Below are 24,465 nucleotides of genomic sequence, written 5' to 3'. Positions count from 1 at the left end.
AGAAGAAGTGCAGATTGAACAAAAAGTGATGTAGAACCTGTTTCAAAAAGCCAACAATCTTCTCAAATGACAAAGAGACCTCCAACAATTTTTGTACATAAGTATCCACAATCACATCAGCCTGAAAAGACTAATCATGTAGAGAATGGGCATGAGGGTCAAAGCGGGCCCTTGCAACAACTATAGAAGGATCATCCTCAGCAAAGAGAAGTAGTAGATCATCAAAAAAGTCTTCCAAATCGGTTGTGTGTGACTCCAAGAATAGAGTTTAAATGTCTGGGAAGAAGTCATCTCCTGGATGACAAAGTGTACCTTGTTGTGTTGAAGTACATGAATCTGTCACTGTGGCAAAGGATGAAATATTCACCTCAAAAAGGAGATGAATATCATCAATAATGTCTCCCACATCTTCAATGTGAGACTCCATAAACAAGCTTGCAATGGCAGGAAGGAAGTCATTGCATGAAGGTGGAGTAGGAAGACATAAAGGGTCCTACTGCACTAAATCTAAAGCATTTGTGGCTGGAACAGGATCAACAAGAGTTGGAGGTGTGATCTCATCTAAAGAGGAGTCAACTGCAACTAGAGGTATGAGATCTTTTGCGAATGGAGGAATGTTTGGATCTCCATACGTCTCCCAAAGATACATCCAAAAAACATATGGATCAGATGACTTAATGTTAGACATTGTATCCAGAATGCCATCATCAATAAATAGAAAGAGAGTATGCCAAATGATGTCAATTTGGTCAATATCATATTGAAGGTCTCTCACATATGGCAATGCATAATGCTAACTGAGAAACTTGAGAACAAGTTGACTCCATTCCTAATAGTTGTTTGGGGTCAAGTAAATCAAATATGACTCTTCCATGATGGACTAATCAATGTAACCTCCAAAGAATCAAAGAACCCCCCCTTCAAAAAAGATGCTTTGGCACTTTATAAGTAATGCATGTACAATGGGCCACTTGTCAAAATGAACAAAGTGGGCTTTCTGATTTTGCTTGTTATAACTACCTTTTGAGGCCTAAATTTGGAACTAAGCATTGTAGCTAAGATATACAACAATTTTGAAAAGAAATGAAAGCAATACAATGCAAAAAAAGCCCTAATTCTGAAAGTGAGATTTCTGCCCACACAATCCTAGAATCTGATTGTAGATTTAGAAAGTAGACAAAAAAAAAATGCACTTTCCAAAAGATGGAACCTATTTTCGAGTCCAGATGAGCCCATACAAAGAGTTTCAAGTTGCAAGATGCAGGATTATGCGAGTACAATCACCAAAAAATGTAATTTCTAAAACATCCTTACACCAAAATCAGAAAAGAACAACACCACTAGAAAAATTTAGAAATTCTATCCAATTTTTAAAAAAATTGCACCTGAATCAAAGTCTGAATGTCTAAGTTATGGGCTAGCAAAGTCAGGCTGCCAAATGGAAAAGCAATCTGGAGAAGGGGTCTGGCAGGAAAATAGCATGCTTAAATTTGACAGTCAAACAATCGTTGCAACAACTCAAAATGTCCTAGTTTGACGGTCAAATGGCCATCAATTTTAACCTAGAAAAATGTTGACATCGGCAAAAAAAAGCCCTCATGGCTGATGTGTCATGCTAAATGGACCGTACAGACAGCTGACATGCGTGGTATGGCAAGGTATTATTGCATTCTGTACTAATGATGTGGCAGTCTACCGTGTCATGCTAACATGGTAGACACGTGTCAAGTTGACTGTATATAGGATGATGTGACACTATCCACTATGGCAGGCTGACATGTTTAAAGGTCTATACACATGGAAAATAGATCTTTGTGGCCTTTCTTGAGTTAGTCGTGGCTGGGTGGGTGGGTGGGTTCGCATATGACTGCACAGTGTGTTGCAAATTCACGTGGTGTGCTTATGTGGCAAGGACCTGTTATTCTTGTCCACGTGTCACAATGGGAGATGTGTTCGCATGGCGGAGGTCTCTAGTGCAATGTGGCAGTGAACTGTCCACGGAGCTATTGCACAAGTGAAAAAAATAGTCAAAACAATTGCTGGAAACTATGATAAAGATGCCAAAAAACCACTTTATTGACTGTCGAGATGTGCGAAGATGCCGCCGAATTTTTGAATAAAATCCCACATTTGCGCTACGGTTGGGTTTTAAGTTTTTTATGACCCAAGCTCCGTAGTATTGAAATAAACAAGAGCATTGAGATTATTAAGGAAGTCGTCGATTGGTTCACTCAGCCAGTTCGGTTGGAATTTAGCCAAATTTGGTCAGCTGCTACGATTTGCCAAAAAATAGAAGGTGCCTGAAAATTTGAGGGTATGGCCTACTGCGATACTATCCACTAAAATAAAAAAATTCCTCTGCACACAAACAAAGTATACTCCAAATATCAAATTCAGGGTGTCACTACCCAATTCTGTTAAAAAAATTTTTGTACTAGCTCACTTGGGTAAATTCGCAAAAGTATACAGAATAAATTATAGATCCAAAAATGACCTAAATAGATCAGCAAATGACCATACCCGAACTACAAATCAAGGCCTCTAGGTGCCAATTTGCAAAAAAAAATTTCCTCACGATCGACTTTGGGCCAAGGTAGCCAAGTTAATAGTCGATCTTCATTGAATCAGTGTTCTAGACACAATGGTGACGTCAAATCTAGCTCTAGATGCTCCCAATTTCTGTAGTACTTTGGATTCGAGCTGAGGTGTTGAAGCAACAATGGTCTCAAATGGCTATGTGATGAGAAAATATCCAAGCTCTGATACCATGTAAGAATTTACCTTAGGAAAAAATTCACCCAAGAACTAAGAACTCAAACACAAGCACAACTATAGACCAAAAATGGATACGATCAATTAATCAGAGTATGTCCTAATACATTGCTCTGTTCAGTATGTGATACAAATACACTAGGAGTGCCTGTATATAAAGGCCTCTCAAGAAGCACCTAGAATGTCTCTAGAAAGAACTAGGAGATAAGATAAGGATCATGACAACTAAGCACATGCCTTATCCATCATTCTAGATGAGTGGATAAGAATGACAAGGTTGTAGACACTATGTGTTTAATTAGTGTGTTAAGTCCTGTGTTGTAGACACCATGTGCATAAAAGAGGTGCAGACTCCTGTGTTGTCAACATGACAAATCACAAGAGTACGCATACTCCTAGGTGGCTAATAAATAAATAATAAAAAATATGCATTAACCTAAGTAAACTTAAGTTTAAATAGTAAATACTTATTTACACCAACACTAATGATGATTGGGCAGGCAGTATGGATGATAGAAAGAGCACTAGTGGTGGAGCCTTCTTTCTTGGAGGAAGATTTATTTCTTGGTTGAGCAAGAAGTGGGATTGTACCTCACAAAGTACAATAGAAGTAGAGTATGTTGCAGCAACAAACAGTTGTTTGGATGAAGCAAAAAAATGAAGGATATAAGGATAGAAATCAGTGAACCTATTGTCATACATTGTGACAACACAAGCACAGTAAATATGTCTAAGAATCTGGTGTTGCATTCGAGGACTAAGCACATTTCTATTAAGTATTACATGTTGAGAGAGGAAGTTGTAGAAAAGAAAATTATATTGGAGTATGTGAGCACTAAAGAGTAGATTGCAGATATATTCACTAAGCCTCTTCCCAAAGAGACTTTTAAGTATTTGTGAGGTATGCTAGGGGTTATGCCCCTTCCTACATCAGAATAGAAGATGCAAGAGTGCATTAGTCTAGTGTAACAAAGCACCATTGTTTGTTTGGACTGAATGTTGATGCTTCCTGTACGGGGGAGTATCTATGATGGACAGAGTCATCTAGGACTCTTGTTGGATTTTGTTTTGAATAGTGTCTTTGGATACTTGAGCTAGTAAGAATTAGTTGTTGCTGAGTTTGATGGTTGTTGAAACCTCTGACATTGATGTCAATGGGGGAGAAGTATGGCATGAAAAAAATAATGAGGAGAAGACAAGCAAGAAAAAGTACAACATGAAAATTTCATGGAAAACACATTGAGGTATATCAATGGAGGAGAATGATTGATGAAGAATATTTGAAAAGAAAGATTAACAGTGTTTTGTTGGTATTCTTGGAACTAGATGTTTTTCATATATGTTACCATCAATGCCAAAGGGAGAGATTGTTGGAAGCATGAATGCTGATGATATTCCTATGGGGGAGTATTGTAGATATGTTACTATGATGATATGTTATATTCATGACTAAGTTTTTCATTGATGTCAACGTAGTAGTCTTCTATGGTATCTAACAGAAGAACAACAGAAAGATCAAGTTGGTATGGATGGCTAGTTGAGTATTCTTGATATCTGAGGTTATGAGAGATACTTCTAAGTATCTTGTATATTTAGTTAACATTGGATGAAGAAATAATAAGTTTGGGAGAAGTTATGTAAGTTTTGGTGATGTTTGTTCTAAGATAGAGTCTACAGAGGCATGTTCTGGTAAACTTGTTATATCTCTTAGAAAAATTGTTATTCTAAGAATTGAGGTTGAGGATATGAAGAAGAAATGTTTTTGATGATGTGGCTAAGTTCACTCATCATAATATTGTGTGTACGAAAAATTATTCAAGATGCAAGGTGGAAGATTGATGTTATCACCAAGTGTAATGTGTTCTTAATGTGATCCTATAATGATTAATTGAGAAGGTCTAACAGCCAACTTAGGGAATTTTTTTATGGACTCAGTATAAAGGAAGGAAATTTTCCTTTATCATAATATATATGGAATTGAATATGAAGAAGTGATTGTAAGCAACAGAGAGCGAAATGCGAAGTTGAGTAGAATAGAGAAAAAGTGAAGGAAACTTCATTGCCGATGTTTTATTGTGTGATCCGATGTTTGATATTTGGATCTAAGGTTCATGACTTGGTCTAAAAGGTTTGATAGTGTTTGGTTTGGTTGACAGATGAAAGGAAAGAAGAACATAATACTAAATTGCATGTTTGAGCAATGAGCTCTTCCTGTAGTTGAAATTGCATGTTTGGGCAATGGGCTCCTCTTGCATACATTGTACTACAACTCCTAATAGGGATTAAAAGTATCCTAATAGAGATTCTATGTACTAAATGTTGTAATAGACTCCTAACAGGGTCCATCCTCTAACAAGGAATATTTATATTAGTACATCATCTTGTGGGCATCATTCCCACTAGAGTTTTCCCTCTGATCAAGGGTTTCCCTAGTTAACATATCTAGTGTAATTATCTATGTGCATCTTATTATTATTTTTTTTTACTTTGTTTGAATGGTTAAGTTTGTTTAAAGAAGATAAATGTTTTAATTGTTGGATAACTAATTCACCACCCCCTCTCAGTTATCTTGGTGGACTATTATTTCTAATAATTGTTGACAGTTGGCTAATGAAGATATGTAATTGTTGTCATTTATAGAAACACGTGATGTAAATTCTTATAGGAAACCTCAAAAATAAAAAAATACTTATCTTTTGGTACTCAAAAAATTGTCTAAGTATGAATTTGGTATACATTAGTGTATTGTTTTGTATGTAACTTCTTGTTGACATCATATTATGACTAGCGAAGTTAGATGAAGATTGTATACATGTTGATGATGACGTGTATAACTTCAACAATAAGCACAGACTGTATGGAAAAGAGATATTTGTATTTTACCAATGAAATAGGATAGTGGAAGTAAAGGAAAGGAATTATCTTGTTTACAAAATAATTACTTGACCAATTAGGGTCGACATCCTAGATGTTTACTCTAAGTTGAAAAAGTATATTATGGTCTTAGCTAACCTAGCAGAAATTTTTTGTAAAAGTATGGTATTTATGCAAAGAACAACTTGTGAATTCAAGTGTGCTATCTTGGAGAAGTTGTGTTGAGCAATTGTATGCAAAATTTTGTGAAAGTGATATATGCAAAGTTTGTGAAGCTATTTTGTGATCTAAGATTGAACTGAGAAAGAATCTATATTCCAAAAGTTTGATTACTAGTTTGGGCAATGAGCTCTTCTTGTAATTGGAAGTACATATTTGGGTAGTGGGCTCATCTTGCATCTATTGTACTACAACTCCTAAAAGGGTTGGAATCTCCTAACAGGGATTCAAAGTCTCCTAACAAGGACTCTCTATACTGAATTTTCGCATTGTCTCCTAACAAGGTCCATCCTCCAACAAGGAACTTATATATCAGTATATTATCTAGTGGGTATCATCCCCACTGAGGTTTTCCCTTGGCTAGGGTTTCCCTAGTTAACAAAATATGGTGTTATGAGTTATCTTTGTGCATGGTTATTATTATTGTTCAACATTACTTTATTACTTTGTTATGTATGGTTTAAAGTAACAAATAGTATCCACTTGGCAACCTAAGTTTGTAGGTTACTGATTCACCCCCCTTAGTAATTCTTATTTCTAACAATTGGTATCAACACACATTTACTCAGAAGAGGCTTAATAGCTTGAGTAAGATCCCTATAGATATGGAACAGTTGATGAAGAACCTTAAAGAGGCACTTGAACAAATTGATCTCCTTACTGAAGAAAGAGATAAGCTAAAGGACATATATGAAGACTCCAAAGTATATATTGGACAATTGAAGGACAAGATTAAACATCTCAAATCCAAGCTTGAATATACTAAATTTGAAACTAGTGATGATGATTATTCAAAGCTGAAGACAAAGTACAAGATCTTGAAGCATGAATTGAGGATTACAAATCTGAAGTTGACTTTGAGGAATGATTCTAGAAAAGTTGAATCTAATTTGAAGACTAAGAATACAGATCTTAGAGAAAGTCTAGTGAAGAAGACATCTGAATTTGAAACATTGAAAGAAGATCATGAACAACTTCATAAGTACAATACTATTGTGAAAGGTGAATTAACTCAGTGCAAGTAGCAACTTGAGAAGCTTTATTCTAGCAAAGAAAAGCTTGATGATTCAATGTCAATACAAAGACCTACTTATGATAAGGCTAGTCTTGGTTATCTATTTACCATGTATGCAAAGAAACCTGAGATTAGATCAGATCCGAAAGAAAAAGATAAATATGATTATAAGATTGAAATTAGTTAATCTTTTGATAAATCTAAAGAAGTTGGACAAAATAAGGAAGTTGAGATTTTTGATGAACCAAAGCAAGTGGAATCTCCTAAGGAAACCAGGTATGAATTTAGAGGTAAGTGTTTTTCATGTGGTGAAATAGGTCATATAAAAAGAGATTGTACAAATAAGTCATTTAATCATGTTAATGGTTTTTATTGTCATAATTGTCATGGTATGGGTCATAAAGCAATTGATTGTAGGAAACATAAGTATGAAAATGATAGAAGGAATAGTAGATTGTCTAGAAATACTAACCCTATAGATAGAAGATCTAATGAAAGGACATTGAGAGAAGGAAGACCCTTTGATGAAAGAAGACAGATCATGTGTTATAATTGTAACAACCTTGGACACATTGCTCACAATTGTCATGCACCTAATGATCAGTAGAACTCCAATACGTTAGTTATGTAACAACTTCAGACATACAAAAAAGTATTACAGAATGGATAGAAACTTCAGAGATAGAAGGAACAATGGAATAAACTTCAAAAATAGAAGGAATGATGGAAGAAATGTTAGAAATGATAGAAGGAACCATGAGAGGAATTCTACAACTAAGAAAGATAATGAGGAACAAAGAAATGTAGTCAGTGAACTTCAAGAAGAACTCAATGAGGCATTTTTAAAAGGATTAGACATCTCAAAAGAAAAGCTAGAAGATGATGAGACAAGAAGATCGAAGTCAGTTATTGAGTTTGATTCAACTAAGTTAAATTAAGCTTGTTCACAACACCAGAATTTGTAACTTCACTTAGAGATCAAAGTATGGGTGGAAAAGTTGGGAAAAGGTGTATTCAGATAAGTTTAGACTATATCCAAGCTTGCCTATAATCTGGAGCCTATCTAAACTAGTTGTGAAGGAATTAAGAGTTACTGTTATTATAGGGAAAGTCAATTCTATAGCAAAAGATGTAAACTATGTTTTTACTGAGAATTTTGTGGAGCACAGTTTTATGGAGCTTTGTCATGATGAAAGGAAGCTATGGAAAACCTTGAGTAGCATTTGAAGATCAGATAGAAGATCTTGAGCAAATATTTGATTTCAAATGCAATTGATAGCTTTTTTTGGTCTACAAAGTACACAATTAATGCAACTTCAAGTTAAAGGAATAAAATGGAGTACAAACTTGGTTACTACTTCATTGCGATTACATCCAAAGCATAGAGCACTCAGAAGCAACTTAATAAGTTGATTTCAAAGAAAACCTTATTTTTGGAAAGAGGTATTTTCTCATTTTTCCACAAAATTTATTTGATAAAATTTTGTATTTGTTAGAACCATGGATATCTCTATAGTTCATAATGTTGAGAATGAGGACAAACCTAAATTGAATGTTGTTTCCATGAAACTTGTAGAAGGAAACCCTAATTCAGCATTATCCATTACTCTGAACAATGTAGTTTATTTGGAAGATGTAGAAAGTTATCTTAGTAGTAATTTTGAATCTATTAGGAGTGGGTATATGAAAAAGGATATGGAATTAGTCTTTAATCACGATATGACTATGAAGCTCGAATTTGAACATTTAAATGAACTAGACCTATTCAAATATCATATCTACCAAGAATTGGACACAAATGAGGGGACATAGATCATACTAAGTAGAATAAATGATGGAAAATTATTTATGGAAGATAATGTACTTGATATTTCAGCCAACCTTATTCATGAGGTAACTAGTCTTAGTAAACAAGGTAGTGTACCTATAGGTGAGAAATTGGTTAAGAAGAAAGTTGAGAGCTATACCAAAGCAATTTATAATAGAAAGACCATGGTGATCAGCACCATTAACAAGATGATGTAAGATTCCTGAGTAGAATCATTGCCTACTCCTTATATGCAAGTTCTAAGATTGATGAATTGTCAGTTAGATTCATCTATGCAGCCTACAAGATATGTGTTGAGAAGTAAGAAGCTAACCTCAGTGAAATTCTAAGAATGCAACTTCTTGAGAACTTAGAGAAAGTCAAGAGGACTAAGAATGGTGTGTTTAGATTTCAATCACTGATCAATCATTTATTCTTTCACGTGCTTAAGAGATTTCTATATTTGTCAGTCATAAAGATTATGAGCAGTGAGAGGTGTACAATGGAAAATCACAGAAGTGTGTAGAAGACATCCAATAGATAACATATTAGATAGTGGGAATCTCATAATGAAATGAGATAAAGATTCAGAATTGTACCTACAATTGTAGATAGATTTAAAGAAGATATTTGTGTTATGGTTTATATAGATTTTACTTATATTCAAGCAGTAGAACCTCAGGAAACATTTCTTGATCCCTTAGGTTATGAATTGAGTGATGAAACAACAGTTGGATACATTGATTTAGTGTTGAAATCTGAGAAGGACCAAGTTGGGTATAGATTTGGAACTTATGATGAGATTACCCAATTAGTTCATCAAGCATCCTTGGAGAAGGCATCTCACAAGAAGATAGAAACAATAACGAAGAAAGCCTTGTCAGAGGTCAGTATGACTAAGAGTGAGTCACAAGTAGTCAAATAGACTATGAAACAAGGTATATCAAATGTGCAACCTTTGTCAGTGTCTATTGCAGATACATCTTTGGAATAGAGCATTCCTTATGTAGTAGTATCAGATGTTTAGCCAAGTGAGCTAAAGAGGAAATCAGAGAGATTAGTGGAAGCTATGACCATGAAGGCTAAAAGGATCGAGCAACAAGCCACTAGACTAGGAAAGAGACAAAAGACATTGGTGACAATTGTTGAGTCTAGTGAAGAAGAAGAAGAAGAAGAAGAACTAGAAGTTAAATAGATAGAGAAGGTAACTACTTCTAAGAAATTAGTAGGAAAAGCTCGGCAACCCTAGAAACTGAAGACAGAGGAGATAAATTCAACTATTGCTAATGAAGGCAACTTTGTTCAAATGAACAAATTTTATGGCTTGTATAATAATTTTGAGAAAGATCAAATTGATATCTCTATTGTGAAAGACATAATAGCCAATAATCTAAAACTCAAGAATATTGAAGGCATAATAAACTAGAAGGTCTATGATAGACTCATTGAAAAGAAGACACCAACTCAAGAAGAGGACTTAGAACTTCAGAAGTCTATGATAATAACAATATGCATACTGGTGATGAAGAAGAAGTCAAGAGATTATTGAACAATCTAGCACCTTACTTGAGGAACAAGATAAGACCATTTCTAGTTATGGTGGGTGAGAAAGATAAGTTAAGAAGAGAAACTGCAACAACTATAAGCCAAATGATGACAAAATCTAAGGCAGCATCTTCACCAACACCTAGAACCTTAGAAGTGTCAGTGAGTGGTGACACAATGCAGATAGATCAAGCCAATGTTACCATTAACATTGATGATACAAACCCATTTGAGAGTTTTGAACATAATGAACCTCACACTAAAGATATTAAGGATCATTAAAGCAAATTGAAGAAGAGAAGAGGTTATTAGAGGAAGAGACCAAGCAGAAATTTCTTGAAGATGAAATAGAAAAGAAAAGATTAGTTGAAGAAGAAATGAAAAGGAAAATAGAGGAAGATAAGAAGAAAAGATTAGAAGAGGAAGAAAAGAGAGAAAAAGGAAAAAAAAGAAAAAAAGAAGACAAAGAGGAAGAAGAAAGAAGAGTCAAAGAGGCAGCTGAAAAGAAGCAAAGGGAAGATGATGCTAAACTTTCTAGTTCATCTACTCTACTGTCACTTGCTAGCCTGAAAATGGATGATGATGATCAAATTGACTTGATCTTATCTTTGTCAAAGCTTATTTAGAAGAACAAGACAATAAAAATCCTAAATATAATCTTGATGGAGGTTACTGACATATTACATAGTACTCTAGTAGTACAGCACACAAAGACAGATCCTAAACAGAGGGCACAGGGAGTGCTAAAATATTTAAATGAGGAATTCACAAATTTATTAAATGTTGCAAAAACAAAGGCATAGATCTCACATGATGCTAACTTGTTTAGCACTATTTGTTAGAATATTAAGAATGATTTGATAAGCCTTGATAACTGTATCAAGGAACTTTAGAAATGTCAATAGGATGGCAAGGTATTGTACATTAAGTGTCCCCTATCTCACAAGTTGACTAAGGATATTGATAATCATATTGAAGGAAAGATGATTGAGCTAGAGGCTCTATCTAGCTAGTTACAACATCCTTCTAGTAAAATTAATGATTTTGAAGGACAAGTGGCCAGCATTCATAATGATATTAGGAAACTGGAACTTTGGAAGGAACAAATTTTGAAGAGAGTATCAAATTTTAGAGAATCTATTGATTTTAAAATATTGATTGTTGAGAAACAGTTGGAGAAATGTGTCAAGGCCAAGGACACTTATTCTAACTTTTTATGCTCTGACCTTAATGCAGTTGAGATTGCATCATATACCTTATGTGCAATTCTCACCTCTGCTGAATTAGCCAAGGATACATGGAAAAAAGGTATGAGCAATCTTAAGGCAAGTTTTGATGACTACATGAAGATGCTATCAATTTAAGGTAGATGTTTACAAAAAATTTGATAGCAAATGGACAATTTTTGGACAATTTTTGAAATTTTAACCTCTGTCATTGATGTCAAAGGGGGGAAAGTACATAAGAAAATTGTAAATTAGGTCAAAGAGAAGATAAAATTGTAAAGTATGAAATCATATTGTAAGGGGGAGCATATGTAAGATGGACAAGTTGTATTAGATGTAATGTTAATGTGTGATCTATTTTAAGTTTTTGATACTTAGCTAATTTTCCCTATTTTGTTGCCATCAATGCAAAAGGGGGAGATTGTTGAGAATTGGCTAATGAAGATATGTAATTGTTGTCATTTATGGCAACACATGATGTACATGCTTACAATAAACCTCAAAAATAAACATACTTAGCTTTTGGTACTTAGAAAATTGTCTAAGCATGAATTTGGTATACAACAGTGTATTGTTTTGTATGTAACTTGTTGTTGGCCTCATATTATGACTAGAAAAGTTAGATGAAGATTGTATACATGTTGATGATGATATGTATAACCTCAAAAGTCAATACAAACTGTACAAAAAAGAGACATTCGTGTTTTACCAATGAAATAGGACATCGGAATTAAAGCAAGGGATTTATTTTGTTTACAAATTAATTACTTGACCAATTAGAGCTGACATCCTAGATGTTTACTCTAAGTTGGAAAAGTATATTATGGTCTTAACTAACCTAGTAGCAATTTGTGTAAAGGCATGGTATTTATGCAAAGGACATCTTGTGAATTCAAGTGTGCTATCTTGGAGAAGTTGTGTTGAGCAATTGTATGTGAACTTTTGTGAAAGTGATATATGTGAAGTGTGTGAAGCTATTTGGTGATCTAAGATCAAACTGAGAAAGAATCTATATTCCAGAAGTCTGATTACTAGTTTGGGTAGTGAGCTCTTCTTGTAATTGGAAGTGCATGTTTGGGCAGTGGGCTCATCTTGCATCTACTGTACTACAACTCCTAATAGGGTTGGAATCTCCTAACAGGGATTCAAAGTCTCCTAATAGGGAATCTCTATACTAAATTTTCTCATTGACTCCTAACAAGGTCCATCTTCTAACAAGGAACTTATATATCAATATATTATCTAGTGGGTATCATCCCCACCCAGGTTTTCCCTTGGCTAGGGTTTCCCTAGTTAACACAATATGGTGTTATGTGTTATCTTTGTGCATGGTTATTGTTATTATTCAACATTACTGTATTACTTTGTTATGTATGGTTTAAAGTAACAAATAATATCCAATTAGCAACTAAAGTTTGTAGATTACTGATTCAACCCCCCCCCCCCCTCTCAATAATTGCTATTTCTAACATTTTCGTCGTCTTCATGAGAGGGTATTCTGGTTCCACATGTGTCACATTGAGGGTCTGGGGTCCAAAGTGACCAGTCTAGGGTAACTCAATGCTTGAGGGTCTGAGGTCTAGTGAGATACTAGTCTAGGGTAACTCAAGTAGTTTGACCATGTGATGACACTCCCTAATATGTAGCCTAAGTCTCCTCTATAGATTTTGTATTTGCCTCTAGTGGTGCAATTATTGTTGTTTTTCTTATTGTTGGATGTATTTATTGTTGGTGTTTACTTTCATTGATGATGATTGGTGATTCATGGTGATTGTGCTTTTGACATGTGTCTTTTGATTTGAGGTGCATATCTTTTATGGAATTTTTCTCATGATTTTGGTACTCGATATTTATACTTTCTATATGTATGTTAACTTGGTATGTGGTGTTGGTATTGGATGAATGTTCTTTCAACTTTGGTTATCTTTTCTTCTTGAGTAGTTTGTGTTACCCTTGAGGTAGATTTGGCTATTAGGATTCATTGCCTAGGAATGTTTTATGGTTTGATTAGTTGTATGCTTCATTATCTTCCCTGCACAGTGGGAGTGGAAGCCTGACTAGGTAACCACACGGCCAAGAGGTAATGACTTCTTACCATTTGGGCCCCCCTCATATTTATAGATGTTGGAAGTTCGATGATGCAGTTATACTTTTATCATTCTTATCCCTATCTTGGAGACTTCTATTCAGTTGATATAATTATATGTTATCATGTATCTTGTATTTTGATATACTTGTATCTATTCTTGCATACCCTATGACATGTGCAGTGGATGTTATCTATTGGATGTACTTTCATTGTATTAGTTGTACTTATGCATTTCCTTTTGAGATTATGTATCTATTATTTCTTTATGATCATGAGACATTGTACTTGAAACTTAAACTAATTAATATAAACTTCTTAAATGTGACTCAATGTGAAGGAACCCTTGAGGAATGAAATCTATATTGTAATTGCATGTGTAAATGTTGTGTTTGTGTATATTGCTTTCGCATTATTACTTTGATGTTGTATAAACTTTAGAAAGAAAAAAAATAGTCCTGTAAACTTTGTAAAATATTAGGCTTATTTCTCTTGGGTTCCCAAGCAGGGCGTTACATTGGCACTTGGATTAGATGTGTATGTATTTCATTCATGACTTATTTCTCATTATGTCAACATACATGTGTTTTGGTATGTGACAGATAAAAAATTTGTACATTGCAGAGGCAGATTTGATAAGCAAGGTTTAGGCATGGAGAGTTAAGCTATGTGGGCTTAGATTAATGTTCATGAATGTGTTCATATGCTAGATCTATGTTTGCAAATTCTAATATAAATGTTTGGATGAGTTGTAGTTGATTTAGTGATGATTGGTTGCAAACCAGTGTGCAGGAAACAATTTAATGGTATTTCAATTGTATCTGATAACTAAGATGGAATGAGGTTAAGGTAGCTTACATCATGGTTGACATGTTTGTGATGTTATATATTTGTGATAGAAGATATTGGAGATTATTTTGTGAAGGTTGTTGAAGTGTAGCTTTATCTCATAATTTCTCTGGCTTTATCTGGAAAAGAATTAATAAAATGTTGTTTCTTCTCATTCATTACCTCCATTATCTCAGAGAAATTACTCATGAGTTTATGTACTTTGTCTGCATTGTTTGCAGCATTACTAAGAGGACTGAAATTTTTATCAAAACAATTAATGAATTCCAAAACTTTTGAATAGACTCTCCATTTTTCTTTCTTTATTTCTTGCTCATGGAGAGAATATTCATTTCTTATTACATCTTTTGGAAAATAGAATTCATGCTGAACTGGACGCAGCTTGATTCTCAATCTAAGGGCAGAGTTAAAGAAACCTTCTGTATCACAAAAACGAGAGTGAGACACTGCCATTTTGTATTGATCCAAAAATTTATGGAGAAAGGCCCACCCTTCTTTAGTTATCACAAATTGGTGGGCTATAGTACAAGTAGGAAAAATTGATCCTGTCCCCCTTTTGTGCAAAAAGGCCTCCTCCACTCCTCCCAACTGCCACAAAAATTCAGCTATCCCTACCTTCAAGGGTACCTGATAGGGTAACACATGGGGTGTTCCTTTGAAACCATAGACCCTGATGACTGTTGAGACTGAATATGGGATAATATCTCCCCAATTATGTGAAACTTTTAGATTGTGGGTTTTGTCCATAGGCCTGATAAGGTGCATTAATGCCTTAGGGATTCTGGGATTGTCACTCAATAAGAGGCACCTTAGTTTGGAGGCAAAGTGCCTATCAAATCTAACGAAGCTAGCATTTTCTGCTTCCCAGGTCATGTCTGCACTCCATAATTGGACTGGTAGTGCTTCCCCTTCTTGTTCTCTATTTAAAACCATTTCTTTACCAAAATAAGTGGCCCCTTTAAAAAGAAACATATGCATCAGTAAGGAATACTGACCCCAAACCTTTTCCACCTTGCCCTGTGCAATCCCCACCAATCCATGATGGATCTCATTTGCCAAGTAAGATGCAAAATCAAAAATTATTTCCACACCAAAAGAAGAGATTTGGGTGATCATATACATAAAGCTCACCGGAATAAAATCTTCTTCGCCCTCTCCGAAGACTCTGCATAGGGTCCTATATATCTCCACTGCCTTGGCATTAAAACATGATTTCTTGAAGGGCTCTTTAGAAGATGATGTTATGGTTGGGAGGCCTCCAATTCGGCCTATGTGGGCTTTCAATGCACCCTGTCTAACTACATCCCTCTTGGATATATATTCTTTTTCTAAATCTATCAGATTAATGGGCACATGATACATGGTGAGGGGTCCCAGACTGAATACCTTCCTAATCTCCTCGGGACTGATGGTAACTAAAGCCTCACCATCTACTCTCCTCACTACCTTAGTGGCTTGGTCATAGTTTTTTGCTATGGCTTCAAGCAAGTCAAAATCCATAAACACGCTGGGAACAACAAGCTTCCCAAGATCAAAATTCCAAATGTTGGCATGAGGGGCATATAACTTTCTCTCTGCAAACCATTTCTTGAATAAACTCAAACCAGTTTGAGCAGTTTGAGCATCCCGGACCCAATTACCCTTATCATACAATCCATCAGCTACCCTAAGCCGAGGATTGAGTGAGGTTAACCTCTTAACTTGCACCGTTTCTACAGTGGACTCAGGGAGTAACTCAAGCAAATCATCATGCACATTTCTATCCAGGTAGTTTACTGCTCCTGTAAATCCCTTCTTAGGAGGCATCTTGGGCTATCCTCTTTAAAACTTAAAAGTTCACAAAGATGATGGCAGTTTTACTTACTTGAATTCTGTCTCAATTCTCCTTTGAATTCCTGCAAAATTTCAGCGAACAGATAACTTGACAATTTCTTATCAACCTTGGCACGCTTTTCTTTCAGTAACAGCTTCTGCACAAGAATGGCTTCAAATCTTTTCTCGCGTGAAATGAAACTGATGCAATCTCTCTGTATTATACTCTGTTTTTTCTCACGGATGAAGCTTTCTTGTCTAATTAATACAGAGAGTGGCACTATATTTTTTATTTAAAACTGCGCCGTTGATCTTCAAAGATCCTACGATCATGCGGTACAAAGAGAACAACTAGGAGTTATACTTGCCATGTCAGTTATATTACCCAATGAGAGCCTGCCACGTACATAATTCTTTCTTTTGATGGCGCTTACCTTTAAACCCACTGACGACGGAGAACACGTGTTAGCATGTCGCTACTTCATTATGCATAAAGAACTAGCACCTTGCCATAACGAGGCGGCGATAACCGTTGATCGGATCAAGAAATGATCGAAAGATACGCTACAGGGCTTCTTAAGAAAGAAGGTGGTGGGCCCATCTCGCTATGTCGCTGTAATTATCTTCCTTGCAACTCATCATAATGAGAAAGCGAGCTCCGTTGATTCACTTTAAGCTGATGTTCCAGATTTCTTGTACATTTAGTCAGGTAAGCATTAATGAGAATCGGATCTCTGCATAGCTAGCACATGTCAAATTTTATCAGTCACCTGTCACTACACGTCATCATAGATCTTGCCAATCTTTTACCATTTTACGGGGCCTCGCTAACTCACTAACGGTGAAACACCTCAATTTTCCGATAGCGAGGTAGCGAGCTTCGACACTTTAAAGGATTTCGTGCCGAAAAAAGCAAGGGGGTACCCAGTAATTACTTCCGTTAATTAAAACTGATTCTGACAACAGTATTCATGACAGGTCATGCCACCTGGTGTAATTATGATACAAGCAAGATGCAATGTCATCATTTTAAGATTTTCACGTGGCCTCGCTACTTCGCTAACGGTGAAGTGCCTGAATTTTCCGATAGCGAGGTGGCGGAACTTCCGGAAAAATCAACATTTCGGCTCTAATGTCAGATATTCTAGTGGGTCCTTTTCCACCTTTTTATGGCGAATTGCTAAGTGTACCTGCACAATAAAGAAATTAAATAGCAAATCTTCGATCACCGCACGTTCACTTCATGGTCCCACTGCTTAAAAACTCGACACTCGCTATCTCGCTATACTTAATGAGCATGCAACTTTCAATAGCGAGATAACGCCAGCGGTAGATCTAATCGGATCTGACGGTTGGGACAAACAGTAAGAAAGGTAACCCGGGAGAAAGGAAAAGGAATATGGAAGCATATTCGCTTCTTTTGAAATTTGAAAATTTTGCGCCCGACCATTTATAAATAGAGATGAATATAGGGCTTACATGGTGAATATTTCTTATAGATGGTTTATCCAAAACCTTATACTTCACATAGACATAGAACATCTGACTTTTCTATGGTTTAACTGAAAAATTTTTTACTGCAGAAAAAGTCAGACCAACAGTGGCTCTGTCTGGGGATGATAGACTACTTGAGTCTATGCAAGGATTCAGAATCTATGGGAGAGCAGACCACACATCTGGGAAATGACAACTTCTTCAGAGAGCACTGAGCAACACACAAAAACAAAAACTCAGACTGCACAAGGATTTACAGAAAACAGGACGCCAGGAAAACCTAAAACTAATGTTCATGGAAGAAAATAAGTATTTTTTCAAGAAAAATACCTCTTCAAGAACTGTCCATGAACTGGCAATTCAAGAATATTATCAAATACATCTTTGATTATGTAGGAATCTTCACCCCAAGTATTCTCAATGAGATATGGGCCTAACCAAATGGGGTCAAATTTGCCATGTTTTCCTTTATCTTCAATTCTGGCATTCCACATTAAGACTAGGTCTCCATTTTCAAATTTCTTGTTTACAGTTCTTTTATCATAGAGTGTTTTGACTTGTAACTGCAATTTTTGATTTCTCAGAGATGCTTCTCTTCTGGCTTCGGTCAATCCTACCAGTTCATTCATTCTTTCTTTCATTTCATCAGTAGTATCTTCATCATATGACTGGATGTAATTGTATAATCCCATCAAATTGTTCTGGGGCATTCTAGCTTGAATTCCATACACTAAATCAAATGGAGCCACCCCAATTGCCTTCTTTACAGTTACTCTGTCAGCCCATATTGCCAACTGTAACTTGGAATCCCATGCCCTTTTATTATCGTCCAAGGTTCTCTTAATGATTTTCAACAAGCTTTTATTTGTGGACTCAGCTTGTCCATTCCCTTGTGGATGATATGGGGCAGACGTTGTTCTTGTCATTCCATATTTATCACAAAAATTTATGAATTCCTCAGACCTAAAACACATAGCATTATCTGTGACAACTTTCTGTGGACATCCAAATCTGGAAATGATATTATTCAATAAGAAATTATTTACTACTTTACTCGTTGCATTTCTGGTAGGGATAGCCTCTACCCATTTTGTAAAGTAGTCAGTAGCAACCAGAATCCAGGAATAGCCAGTACTGGACTTGGGAAAAATTTCTCCTATGAAGTCCAGACCCCATTGTTGAAAAGGTGCTTTAGTTTCAACTGGCTTCAGTGGAGTATTTCCTGAGAATTTTAGCTTCCCAGCAAATCTCTGACAAGGATCACATTTTTTAACCATAATTTGAGCATTTTTGAACAAAGTGGGCCACCAGAAACCAGCTCTCATTATCTTATGCGCAGTAGTTTTGGCCATGTAATGTCCTCCACATACTCCAGCATGCATTTCTTTCAAAATCTCTTTTGCCCTTTCTCTGTCAACACATTTCAACAGAACTCCTTCAAAGTTTCTCCACCATAAGTTATTTTGAACAATTACATACCTGATGGCTTGCAATTTAATATTCCTTTTTTCATTATCAGGCAGATGGGGAGGAACTTCCATGTGTTGCAAATAATGTATAACATTAATGTACCAGTCACACTGGTCCATGTCGCATAAATCAGTTCTGAAATCATCATTTACTAGGTTTATCTGAATAGCTTCCAGGTTAGTTTCGGCCATAAGTTTGGCCAAACCTTGACCTCTGACTAACTTAGTTATCTGCATATCAATGTTAAATTCTTGGATTCTATTGATCCATCTGCATCTCCTTCCTGATACTTCCTGCTGAGAGAAAATATCTTTAACTGCAACACTAGGTACAAAGGCAATAATAGTAGCACCTACCAAATAACTTCTGAATGCTTTTACAGCCTTTACCAAAGCATATGCTTGTTTTTCATTTATTTCATACTTCAGTTCAGCATGCTGCAGGGATTTGCTAAAAAAGGCAATAGGCTGTTCATACCCTTCTTGGTTTTTCTGTAATAAAACTGCAGCCACAGTATGGAATGATGCAAAAGAAAAGATATGCATGGGTTTTGTATAATCTGGGGTCTTCAACACTGGAGCATTTTTTATCGCAGTCTTTATATCCTGAAATGCCTGTGAAGGTTCACCATTCCAATCTATAACAGCTCCTTTCTTGAGCATTTTCAAAATGGGTCTACTGATTTCGGCGAAGTTGGTAACAAACCTCCTCAGAAAATTAACCTGGCCAAAAAAGGACTGTATACCTTTCACGTTTTTAGGTTTAGGGACTTTATCAATAGCTATTACCCTTTCTGGGTCTATTTTTACCCCATCCTTGGACACAATGTGTCCTAATAACTTTCCTTCTGTGACCCCAAACGAGCATTTCTTTGGGTTTAGGGATACCCCATATTCCAGGGCTTTTATAAAAATTTTGTTCAAGTGTTTGCAGTGATCTTCAGCCTTATTAGAATACGCTGTAAGATCATCCTGGTACACAACCATAAATTTGTCAATATATTCATGAAATGCTACATCCATGGCTCTTTGGAAAGTAGCTCCTGCATTAATCAAGCCAAAAGGCATCCTCACATACACATACGTTCCCCAAGGGGTTGTGAAGGCTGTTTTGAACTGTTCACTTTCTTTTACCAGAACTTGATTATATCCAGAAAAGCCATCCATCATTGACATTAATTCAGAGCCGGTCACTTGTTGCAACATGGCTTCCATATTAGGTAAGCCATAATTATCTTTTAGAGATGCAATGTTTAGATTCCTAAAATCCACACAAAGCCTAATATCTCCATTCTTTTTTCTTACAGGAACAAGGTTTGAAACCCAAGTGGAATGCCTAATTGGTTTGATTATTCCACCATCTCTCAGTTTTGTCAGTTCTTCCTGCATTTTTGGGGCAAGGGTGGGATTGATTGGCCTCTGCTTTTGCCTAAAGGGTTTTACATTTTCTTTTAAAGGTATGACATGCTGGAAAAGGTCCTCCCTATAAGCTTTAAGGTCATCGTATGACCAAGCAAAAACATGCCTGTACTTTCTAAGTAGGTCAATCAATGCTTTTCTGATTTGAACTGGTAGATCTTGGCCGATGTAAACCTTTTTAGGAATTTCATTCGTTCCCAAATTCACTTCTTCTAGCTCCTGCGGTTTGGGGTCCTTTATTTCCGATCTTACTCTGTCTTGGTTATCAAAAATGTTCTCCAAGACTACCAACCCCTTAGGCATCTTATTTGTTTTTAATTGCATGATTTCTTGACCAAAAATGGTTTCCTTCCCATTTATGGTTTCAATTAGTCCATTGCAGTCCATCTCCTGCCCATGGTATTTGTCTTCATTTAGCAAAAAATTAGTGATATCTTTGTCATCTTCAAACACCTGCCAATTGTCAATGTTGTCAGGTATAGAAGGTCTATTTTGAATCTCAATCTGGGAGATTCCTGCAAATGATATTTCTTTTGGTTTGATAGCTACATTGGCCAGAAGATCAGCCATTTTATTCTAGGTTCTATCTCTCCATGAGATCCCAAATGCATCAAAGAATTCTATTTGATCCCAGACCGCGTTTCTATATTGTTTTAATCTCCTATTTTTTGAGGAGTATGTTCCTTTAATCTGAGAGATGATCAACTCAGAATCCCCTATGACACACAATTTCTTAATTTTGTGATGTGTGGCCACTTTGAGACCTAGCAGCAATGCTTCATATTCAGCAATGTTATTTGTGCAAGCAAACTTCAAGGTGAATGAATACCTGAAGGTGTTATTTTCAGGGGATACAAAGACTACACCTGCCCCTACACCCTCTTTAGAACTAGCCCCATCAAAGAACATTGTCCACAGTTTTGGTGAATTCATGCAACGTTCAACCTCATTTTCAATGATATCAGGTAAGTTTTCCACTTCCTGAATAATTAATTCAGCCCTGAAAGCATTAATCCCCGTGTCCAAGAAACAGGTGGTATCTTTGTCAATTTCTTCACCTAAGATGTGGTTAACCCTTGGTTCCCTATTTACCCTGACAGCTTTGTCCCCTATATGGAAAGTGGCATAAGTAAGGTCACATTGTAGGCTTCCCCCCATGGCGGCACTCCATTTTCTGGAAAGTAGCATTCCGTAATGTGGGGGTATATCCACTACAAGGACAGACATGGTTAATTCCACCTCAGGAAATGCAGCCAGTTTGAATGGTAAGGCATTTATAGTACCTATTACTGGGACCTCTCTAGCATCCATCCCTCGGCATCTACCTTGCTTAGTATCCACCTTCAATCCTAGGGCTTCCATTACTTTAAAAGGCATTATAGTGTTGGAAGCTCCAGAATCTATCATACAATTTTTCAAGGTTTTCCCTTTTATGATTAAACTAAGGAAAAAAGGATCAATATCTTGTATGAACGCAACTGATGAATCATCTAAGAACATCTGAGGAATCTGGGATATAATACCATTGTCCTCTATTATTAATGGGGTCTGTTGGGCTACAGCTTGATTATCAATACTATTGTTGTTTGCTATTCCACCCAACCATGACAAAGCCTTATTTTTATGCTCTTCTATTCTAAAGAGCTCAGACAAGGGTACTTTCACAGTAATTTGAGATAACATGGCAATCATATCAACAGGTTCAACCACAGTAGGTTTTACAATAGTACCTGGGATCGGAGTCTTTTGAGTAGTGGGCATCACTTTTAGCTTGACAACATCCGGTTCTGATTTCTCTGGTTGCACTACAGTCTTTGTTGCTTCAACTTTCTGAAATTGAACCTTCTTTTTTGGTTCCCATTTCTGACCCTTGTTCTCCTTGATCTTAGACGCATCCATACTGACTTTCTTGTGTTGATCATCTGTCTTATGAGTGGTGTCTTTGATGAACATACTAGATGGCCTTCCTGCCTCATTATTTATTGCTCTATTTCTCAAATTGTAATTACTGTGGACTTGTGAAATCATTTCGGCTGTAATTCGATCAATTTCCTCCTTGGAGGGGATTCTTAGGTTTGTTAAACCTACTTCAGAAAATGTATTGCATACCTTATCTGTATCATTCTTTTCATCATCTGAAAATATTTGCTGATGATGTAACTGGTAAGCAATTCTCTGGCTGGTAACATCATTCTCAGGTTCTTCTAAATCAGAATCTATCAAATCATCAGATGTATTCGCCATATTGCAGCTTATATCATCATGGTTTTTTTCTTCTGTTTCTTCTTCTGCTTGCACTCCTTGAGCTTGGGCGAACGACTGGGCAACAACACAATAATCAGCAGAATGAGGTGATTGGCATATAATGCACCAAGGTACATCATCATTCATATTTACAGTGTTCCTTTGCAGGGGGTCTGGGGTACCCTTATCTTTCATATTTTGGATCTGGTTAGGAACTGGTTTACCATCTTTCCATTGGGTGGTGTAAGGGTAATTCTGCATCCTAGGCTGTCTATTGAAATTGTCGTTATTTATAGGGGCTCTCTCAGTAACATTTGTCTTATTGAAATTAGTGGGATTCATTTTCTTAAGCATTTCTAAAACATGGCCTATAGTAGGTTCTTCAGGCCTTTTTCCTATGGGAGTTTTGTCACCTTCCCTTTTATTATTATTCTTAGGGTTGAAAAGCTTAGGATCATCCCTCCTCCCTAATTTTCCGGAGGCCTTTCTATTATTTTCTATATTCACTGCAACTCTATAGGCATCTCTCAGAGTTTTAGGATCCTTATCTCTCAGTTGGTAGGCCATTTTGCTATCAAAGGCATTGAAATAGGTTGTAAGACAGACGTCTTCATTTAACCGCATAAACTGAAATAGTTTGTACATCCCTTTCTGAAATCTCACATTGAAATCAAATGTGGATTCATTTGGATTCTTCTTGATATTGTTGAACTCATTCAACATGAATCCTGCATTGGTATTGTCCCCATATTGTTCCTTGAACAATTTCTCCAAATCACTCCATGAAGTAATACTATCATCAGGCAACCTCCTGAACCAATCCCTTGCATCCTCTGTGAGTGAATGCACAAATAATTTCATCACCATGTCCTCATGTTCAACTTCATAATCATTGAGCATGTCAATGAAAATTCTCAAATGTTCTTCACCAGTGACAGCATTATTTCCAGAAAACTTCACCACTTTATCCCTTAAATCAAAAGATATGGGATGGGGGGCACCAGGAATACCGGCAAATGATATTTGTCTATATTTTTCAAGGTATATAGGTTTCTTCTGGAAACCGGGAGCGTTAGAGGTACTAGCTGCATTAGCTTGAGTTAGAAGATCAGCTTGGGATAGCTGTGGTGGGACAAATGGGACTTGAGTGCCAATATTGGAAGATGAGGTAGGAGCAGATTGGGGTGCTTTCTGAGTCGGGATTATGGGAGCATTAACTGGTGCAGGATTTGTAGGTGGGATAGACAAACTAGGCCATGAATTTAATGCAGAATTAGACTTTATGAATTGGATTTTCCTTCTGGTCTCTGCGGCCTGAGCTTCATTTTCAACCTTCTCAAGTTCTTTTGCAAGGTCTTCCTTCTCCTTTCGAGCCTTCTCTAGTTCTAGATCTAATTTTGATATGGAGGGTTGTATAGGTTTACTCGGTATGGCTTGAGGCTCATTTATTTGGATTCCTACAGCCTTGCATTTCCCTTTATCTGGAACTGTTCCAGTGGGCTCTATTGGATTAACTTGAATGGGTTTATAAGCTTGAACTTGAGCAATAATTGGTTCTTGTCTTTGATTTAGGAGTTTTTCTTGTTGTTGAACTTTAGCTCTTAGATTATCAATATTTCCAAAGACGTCCTGAT

Source organism: Cupressus sempervirens, chromosome 6, assembly GCF_028749045.1.
Source record: "Cupressus sempervirens isolate cs-2001-9-10 chromosome 6, ASM2874904v1, whole genome shotgun sequence".
Classification (NCBI taxonomy): Eukaryota; Viridiplantae; Streptophyta; class Pinopsida; order Cupressales; family Cupressaceae; genus Cupressus; species Cupressus sempervirens.
Note: the sequence above shows the minus strand (reverse complement) of the source record.